Here is an 8,801-nt window from a genome sequence, read left to right as displayed (position 1 = left end):
AAAAAAATTGTTGCATGGGATGCTCATTAGCTTTATTAGCTTAGTTATGTTTTTTTTTAAAGGTTAAGCATTTTTTTATTATAAGGGTAGTGTGTTACATTAATATGTTTATCAGAGAATGTTTTCAGTGAATATAGTATGACAGACTGGTGGCTTAGTCCATAAGGAGTTGTGCTATTAACCCAAAGGTAGTTAAGCATTTTCATAAGAGTATTGTTTCAGAGAATCCACCAGATTTTTCATAACACATTCTTTTTTTAAATTTTTTCAGAATTTTCAGAGCATGCTATTTTTAAAAAATTAAGAAAAATATTTATTGTCTAAAAATGTGTGTGTGTGTATATATATTTAAATTCCCCACAAAAGATGCTATTCTCTCATTTTTCCATCTCCTTCTTCTTCTTCAACACCTCTGATAATAAAGGACATTATTACACTTTATTAAAACTTCACCCACAGGGAGCTCTGGTGGCCTAGTGGCAAGAAGCTGCACTACAATCCCAGAGGTATACGGTTCAAATCCAGATGCTCTGCTAGAGGGGGAGGGGCAATCTCCAATGTGACGGTACACACACACACACACACACACACACACACACAACCACAACCACAACAAAACAAAACAAAAGTTCACCCAGATGTCCAGACAATGCTCCATCTACATATTCTTCTGTATTTGAAAGCTGCGTGTTTATGTAGCCATCTACAGATATGAGGTAGCCCTTGTACTCCATTCCCCACTTAAGTTTCACCATCGCTGACTTTCCCATTAATCCATTCAGAAATGGTTTGGGATTGAGGAGTAAACTCTTTGCGACTATAGGAGAATGGTGCAGGCTTCTAGCTGGTGACCCAGCTGTCATCTGACCGTTATGACAGGAGCAGCTGCCCTAGGCCCCAAGATGTGGCGCTATCAGAGAAAATGTTAAAAAAAATTTTCGGAGCACATTCTTTTTTTGACATTGTTTAAGAGGAGACTGCTCCTTCAGAGCAGCTGGTGGATTCAAACCACGTATCTTTGAATTGGCAGTACAATTCCTTACCGCCATGCCACCAAAGCTCCAGAGCACATTATTATTATTATTATTATTATTATTATTGTAATTATTATTTCAGCTCTTCTTGTGTTGTCGAAGTTTGCCTCTATTGAAATATTAGGCATAGGTCAATTTTAGGATGTTTGCACTTATTGGGAAGTTCCAGGAATGGACTTTTCCCTGTGTGTGTGAACGACATAGATGTCAACGACTCTGGCATTGGAAAAGTTACGTTTCAGGGATTTCTATGGCAGAATAGTTATTGGCCATCTTGGAGAGATGATTAATATATTTATTGAATTTCAAACTTTGTTCATAATAATTCTTTTGGGAAAATTATGGTTTATTCCTCAAAATAATGATTTGCTTGCTTATTATAATGCAAATGTTACTTTACTTGATTAATTCTTGGATAATATTTCTAGCAATTGACATAAATCAGTATAAAGATATATTTCTGTACATTAATTTGTATGTATACACCTCCATGTATATGCATGCATAAATACACACATATGCGTGTGTACACAGAGATGTTGAATTATCTATTCATTAGTATATTATGACACAAAGTTTAAAAATATAATATTTTTAAAAATATGAGTAATTTAACATGAAAACTTTATGTATATATTAAAAATGAGATGTCCTTGTTTTGGAGTTAGTAAAAATATTTATTGGTATTCTTATGTGAAAATTTTTCTTAATAAAGTAAGAATTACTTAGGATATAGAAACTTTATAGTTTGTTTATGGTCATATTTTGATGATTTTATGGAAAAAAGTACCATGTCTTAATGCATTATTATTGATTATTGCCTGTTCACTGTCACTAAGTCACTTTTGTTTTCTTAAGTTAATTTTTTTTAGTTGACTATGTCTTTCCAGTTTATGTGTAGTACAAAATACTTATACTTTTGACTTACTGTAAGATATAGTAGTTTACATGCTTATGAACATTCTTACACTTGATCTTTCATTGACCTGAATTTGCTTCAGGAAACACAAGGCTAGCTGTTTTTTTACCTAAGGGTATATTAAAAATTACTGCATAGTGATAATTTCTTATTTGTTTGATTAGATTTAATCTTCTCTGAATTTTCTTCCTATACAAATTAACATTTAGGGTGACAAGAGTCACTGTGTGCTTAGGACTTTATATAGTCTATTTGAAAAATGAACCCTGGAGTTGCTATAGATGGTAAGAACCAAGCTTACATCATCTGTTAAGACATCTAGAGACTAGTGTTTTTGCCCCTCATTTTTTCTTTTTTTCTTTAATCTTGCCTCTTGATCATGTCTTAGGGTTGGTTTGTGACTGAGGAGTGTTCATTCCTTCCTACTGAATCACAAAATGAGTAGGTTTGACAGGGCTTCTCGACTCTGCCTGCCTGACTCATCCTGTTGTCTTCCAAGCTTCTGTCAGTTTAGGGAGGTTAGGAGCAAACATGAAGTTGGTCTTTTGGCAGTTTTCCCTACATCAATCACTAATTTCCAAATCTGCATCCTTATTGCTGACCTTTGAAATCCTGGGTCTAGTTCTCCAGTTCCTCCTGGACATGTCTGTGTTAAGATCCTGACATCAAATGAAACTTTATGTTGGGGTGTTATTTTTTTTTTAATTTTATTTTATTATTTTTGTGTGTGTACTGTCAAATCAGATCTGACTGGTACGGGAGGAAATTGTCCCTCCTTCTCCAGCAGAACATCTGGTGGATTTGAACTGTGCACCCCTGGGACAAATTAACCTTTAGAGTGACAAGTGTAATGTGTCTTAAGCCACTAGCACGGTACCTTTAATTGTTTCAACTCTCATTCATTGCTGTTCAGCCAGAATAGACTCCATTAGATTTCTGAAGTTACAAACTACATGAGAGGAGATTGCCCATCTTTCTCCTGTTGTCGTTGATATACTTAATATGATAGGGGAAATTTTAATTTTTCATTTCCAGTTTCCCCTCTGTAATCCATTTTTGTTCTTATGTTCAGTTTGATCTTACATACATCACTGGTTATGGTCTTTCTTGCTTAATGAGTAATGAATGACCTGACTTAAGACATCTATGATCTGGCTCCTGAGGAATATACTCTGCTGTGGCTATACTGGTCTCTTCCTCATTCCTGAGCACACCTACATGAACCTTCTTCCATCTCTGCCAATACTGCCCTTCTCTTTCTACTTCCCTGATGTGTGTTCTTTAAAGCCTAGTACAGAGACCGTGTCCTTTCATGACTGCCTTTTCCTGTAACTGCCTCCTGGTATCTGACACTCTGTCATGATTACTTTGAAATTTAGTCTTTTGCTTGTATTCTTACTTTTTTTATCTGTGAGAACCACATTAGACATTCTTCTTCCAAACTATATTATCAACTCCTTCAGGACTGGCACCCAGTTCTGTATGTCCACCTCCTCTGTTCTTCCTGGTATTGCCTTTCACATAGTAGGTAACCAGTGACTGCTTACTGAATTATTTATTTTCTTTTTTAATTTTAAAAATTTTTTAAATTTAATTTTATTTTTTGCTGACTGAATTCTTAAAGCACTATAATCTACACAGGGAAAGAAAGGCCAACATAGCACTTGTGTGCCTGCATTCCCCATCTTGAGTCCGTGGTATAAATGTCTAATATGATGTTCCAGGCAAGCCCTGGCTTTTGTTTGGGGTGTTACTAAAAATGAAACCTGTATTTCATCCTTGACTTGAAGCCAACTTTTCCAAAGGAAAAGATTGAATCATATTTGAGGTCTTGTTGAATTTGTTCTTTCCTGCAGTCCTGGTTTACAGCTATTTTTGCTGTCATCTGCTGTGCTTTTGACTCTTGTAATTCTTTTTGTTTTGCCTTTGGCTAAATCTTTTCATATCTTCTTCCATAAATTTTCTGTGTAGCGTATTTGGGTCAATAATTTTAAATAAGGATGAAGGAGAAGAAAAATAGGAAATAGGCTTTATATTTTAGGTAGTTTGGATTTGTCAAATTTTATGCAAATGTCACTCAAACACAGTTGTGCATTTCTTGTTTCTGTTAGGTACTGTCAAGGTAACCACAACTCACAGCAACCCCATGGACAACCAAGCTGAATCTTACCCTGTCTTGGTCCATCCTCAGTGTGTCCACCGTGCTTGAGCCCGTTGTTATGGTCACTGTGTTAGTCCATCTCCTTGAGGTCATCTTCCCTTTTGCTGACCCTTTATGCCTCCCAGTATAATGTCTCTAAGGACTATGCCACCTGATAACATATCTAAAGAGGAGAAAATGAGATGTAAGGGCACAGGGCTGTGAATATTTCTTTGAAAGGATGAGAGGAAGTAAAATAGCATAGCTCTTTAATTTTCACAGCGCACAAAGCAGATAAAGAGCCCGCAGCCCAGCCCCATGGTGCCTCTAAAGCCACACTACAGCAAGAGGTACATATACTTGTTGTTAACTGTAAGACTCACAGTTGTGGTACTGAGAATGAGGTTTATTAGGGAAGTAAGTTGGAGAGTAGGGGAGGCAAAGGATATCACACAATACAAATCCAGGTTTTAGCCCAGCAGTTCCAAGGCATTACTCCTCAATTAGTCCAGGCTCTGGTTTCAGTTCAGCAAGCAGCTTTTCTTTCCATCATCAAAGGCAAGAATGGCAAAACTTTTAACTGTGGCCAGCACAAGTGCAAGAAGCCTCAGGTTATACCTTGCCACAGTTTCTCCACCACCATCACGAGGGTCTCGCCATCAAGATCTTGCTCCAATCTCCCTCAAGTCTTGCCACTTCAAGTCTTGCTTGCCTCAAGTCCTGCTACCATAAGTTTTGCTACTTACTGTAGAAAACACTCTTTCTCCTATCCTTGTCCCACAGTCATTAGTGATTTGCAAGGCCATTGGGATGTTCAGTACTCTTCTCTAACACCATGTTTCAAAGGCAGTGATTTTTCTTTGGTCATCCTTATTCATTGTCCAACTTTCATATGTGTAGGAAGCAAGTGAAAACACCAGGACTTTGAACTGGAGCACCTTAGTTTTTAAACCGACTTAATTATTCTTTAGTACTTTGGAGAAGTCCTTGACAACAGATTTTCCCCATGCAAGAAGTCTTTTGATTTTTGTTTGACTGCTGGTGCCATGGATGTTGATTGTGGGCCCAAGTAAAATGAAATTATTGACAACTTCAATCTTTTTTCCATCTTTCTTCTGTTAACTATTGGTACAGTGGTGGGGATTTTTGTTTCCTTGATGTTGAAGTGTAACCCATATTCATGGTTGTAGTCTTTGATCTTTGGTAAGTGCTTCAAGTCTTCTTCACTTTCTGCAAGCAAGGTTGTATTATTTGCATAATGCAGATTGTTGATGAGTCTTCCTCGATTACTAATGCTACACTCTTTTTCATAAAGTCAAGTTTCTTAAATTATTTGTTCAGCATACAGATTGAATAGATATGGAGAGAGGATACAACCCTGACACACACTTTTCCTGTTTTTTAAACTATGCAGTATTCCTTTGTTCTGTTTGGACAGCACCTTCTTGGTCTATGTATGAGTTTCACATGATAGTCATATTCTTCTCAATGTTAGTTTCCTGCAACTGAATGCTGTTTTGTGGGAACTTCATTGAAAATAGTACTTCCTTTCCCTTGCTGCTTGTGCTTTCCATCCCGCTTACTCCAAGGTCCTGCACTTGCCTTTTAACATACTGTGTTGTTCTTGTTGTTATGTGCGACTCATAGTGACCCTATGTACAGCAGCTCTGTTTTTCCAGTGCCTCTAATGCCTCATTGGTTTTATCTGCATTGTTTTGGATTATTTATTTTTTAAGCTCCTCCTGATTTTTGCTTGCAGTGTCCTGTAATTCATCATGTTTGTTTTTCATCCATTGAAATATTCAGTCATTGTTCTTTTAAATTCTGTGTGAGAAAGTTCCATCAGCAGCTCTGAAGCCTTCTCTGTCCTGAGCCAGTCTCACTGACTCCGACACACCTACCCCCCCATTTCCCTAGATACTGTATCAATTCATCTCACCCAGGGTCTTCCTCTACTGCATTGTCCCTCCACTCTTCTGAGCATGATGTCCCTCTCTAAGGACATGTGCCCAAAGTATGTGAGATGGAGCTTCCAAATTCTAGCCTTCAAGGAAAGACTTGGTTTCACCCTCTTCAAGACAGATCGGTTTGTTTCCTTGGCAGTCCATTACTTGGTGGTTCAAGACCCTTCTTCAGTGCTGCAACTCAAAGTCATCAATTCTTCTTCTGTCATCTTTAGTCATTGTTAGCTCTCTGATGTATAGCAAGTAATTGCAAGGACCATGGCCTGAATCAGGTGCACTTTAGTCTCCAGACTGACATCATTATTCCTCGATACTCTAGAAAGGTTCCTGCAGTAGATTTACTTAATGCAATTTGTCTTTTTATTTCCTGGCTGCTGGTTCCAAGAGTATTGATTGTTGATCCAAACAAGCTGTAACTGTTTAAACCTAGTCTCTTCTCCTTCCCTCATGGTGCTATCAGTTGGCCTAGCGGTGAGAATCTTTGTCTTCTTGATGCTGAGCTTCAATCCATATTGAAAACTACAGTCCTAGACCTTCTGAAGCAAGTGCTTCAGGTCCGCCTCAGTTTTAGCAAGCAAGGTTGTGTCATCTACATAACTTAGGTTGTTGATGAGTCTTCCTCCAATCCAGATGCCACATTCCTCCTCATAAAGCCCAGCATCCCAAATGATCTGTTCTGCCTATAGACTGAAAAGGTATGGAGACAGGATGCATCCCAGACATACTCCCTTCCTGATTTTGAACCACATAGTGTTTCCCTGCTCTGTTTCTGTGGACTGATTCCTAGTCCAAGTATGTTGTTGTTAAGTGCTGTAGAGTTGCAGGTGACTCATAGTGACCCTATGAAGGAGAGTACTTGACGCTTGGGTGCCTTTCATCCTCTCTCCAGGTTCATAGGGTTTCCAGAGGCAAGCTATTATGGAAGTGGATGCCACTCCTCCTTCCAAGCTTGTTTTAGTTGGGGAGCTCCACCCCACTCTCTGTCTGCATTGGGTAGCCAACCATTAACGCATTTGACACGTCCAAGTATAGGTTTTTCATAAGCACAATCAAATGTTCTGGGATTCTCATTCTTCTCAAGGTTAACCACAATTTGAGGTGATCCACACAGTCAAATACCTTTTCCTAATCAATGAAACACAGATAGATATCCCTCTGGTACTCTTTACTTTCTGCCAAGATCAGTCTGACACTGGCAATAACGTTTCTAGTGCCATGGCTTCTTCTAAACCCAGCTTGTATTTCTGGTGGTTCTCTGTCAATGTACTGTTCCAATTGTTTCTGGATAATTGTCAGCAGGATTTTGCTAACATGTGATATGAGTGATATTGTATGGTAATTTCCACACTCTGTGGGTCACTTTTTTTTTCCCCAAAGGGGATAAATATGGATCTTTTCCAGTCTGTTGGCCAGATAGTTAGTTGTTCTCAGATTTCTTGGCACAACCTGGTGAGCATGTCCAGGGCAGCATCTGTTTGTAATTAAAAATTACTTTTGGTGAAAATAAACACAGCAAAGTATATATTTTTTCAACAGTTTGTGCAGGTACAATTTAGTAACTTTGGCATGTTGTTGTTGTTGTTGTTATGTGCCATCGAGTTGCTTGCAACTTTGGCATATTGTTCCCTATTTTTTATTGTCTCTTCCCATATTATTTTATTACCATTAACTCAGACTCAATTATTCATAAGGGTTTCTTAAGGCATGTTATTTTGGAAGTGGATGAATAATACTGCTTCTTAGTCTGTCTGAGTCTGGAGGCTCCACTAAAACCTGCCTGCCATATATGACCTTGTTCACATTTGAAATACTAGTGATATAGCTCCCAGCACAATAGCAACATGCAAGTTATCTCAGTACACCAAACTGACAGACAAGTGCTGTAGACATAGGAGCAAACTATCCTATTTCCATACCTTTTCAGTCTATATGTGGAACAGATAATCTGGGAGGAGGAATGGAGCTTCAGGATTGGAGGAAGACTCATCAATAACCTGCATTATGCAGATGACACAACCCTGCTTGCTGAAACTGAGGAGGACCAAAGGCATTTGCTGCAGAAGTTCAGAACAGCCTTCAATATGGATTGAAGCTCAGTGTCAAGAAAACAAAAATTCTCACCATTGGGCTGATTGTCAGCATCATGATAGATGATGAAGAGATTAAGCTTGTTAGTAGCTTTAGCTTTTGTGGAGCTTTGGCTCCACAATGAAGAATCAAGAAGATAATGAAGTTGGTTCTAGGAAGAGCAGGGCTCAGGCCTGTTGTACATAGGGTTGCTGTGAGTCGCAAGCAACTCAACAGCACATAACGACAACAGCATAAACAAGGAAGCACATACATGTTGTGCTATTGTTATGTGACCTCGGGTCACTTGTGACTCATAGTGACCCTATGTACAATAGCCCTGAAACCTGCTCTATCCTGTGCTATCCTTATTGTCTCCGGCACATCTTCCCTCGTTAACCGAGTCATCTAATCAATCCATCTCATCAAGAGTCTTCCTCTCCTGTGCTGCCCCTCTACCTTCCCAAACATGATGTTCCTCTCCAAGGACTGGTCCCCTCCTTGCAACATGTCCAAAGTAGTAGGTCAGACAAAGCTTCAGAATCCTTGCCTCCAAGGAGCAGCCTGATTTTACCCTCTCCGGGATGAACCTGTTTGTTGTTCTAGAAGTCCAATACTCTTTTCCAGCACCACAGTTCAAAGGCATCAATTCTCTTTCTATCATCGTTAGTCATTGT

General features: G+C 38.7%; 1 pseudogene; it reads right to left on the bottom strand.

The window, feature by feature from the left end:
- Nucleotides 1-369: 369 nt before the first annotated feature.
- LOC102870501 lies at nucleotides 370-863 on the bottom strand (annotated as a pseudogene).
- Between the last annotated feature and the right edge of the window lie 7,938 nt (nucleotides 864-8,801).

The sequence above is a fragment of the Elephantulus edwardii genome, unplaced genomic scaffold (assembly GCF_000299155.1).
Source record: "Elephantulus edwardii isolate Elephantulus edwardi_28Jun2011 unplaced genomic scaffold, EleEdw1.0 scaffold00034, whole genome shotgun sequence".
NCBI classification, from domain to species: domain Eukaryota; kingdom Metazoa; phylum Chordata; class Mammalia; order Macroscelidea; family Macroscelididae; genus Elephantulus; species Elephantulus edwardii.
The sequence above is the reverse complement of the archived record's forward strand: the minus strand, read 5'-3'. Positions and strand labels throughout refer to the sequence as shown.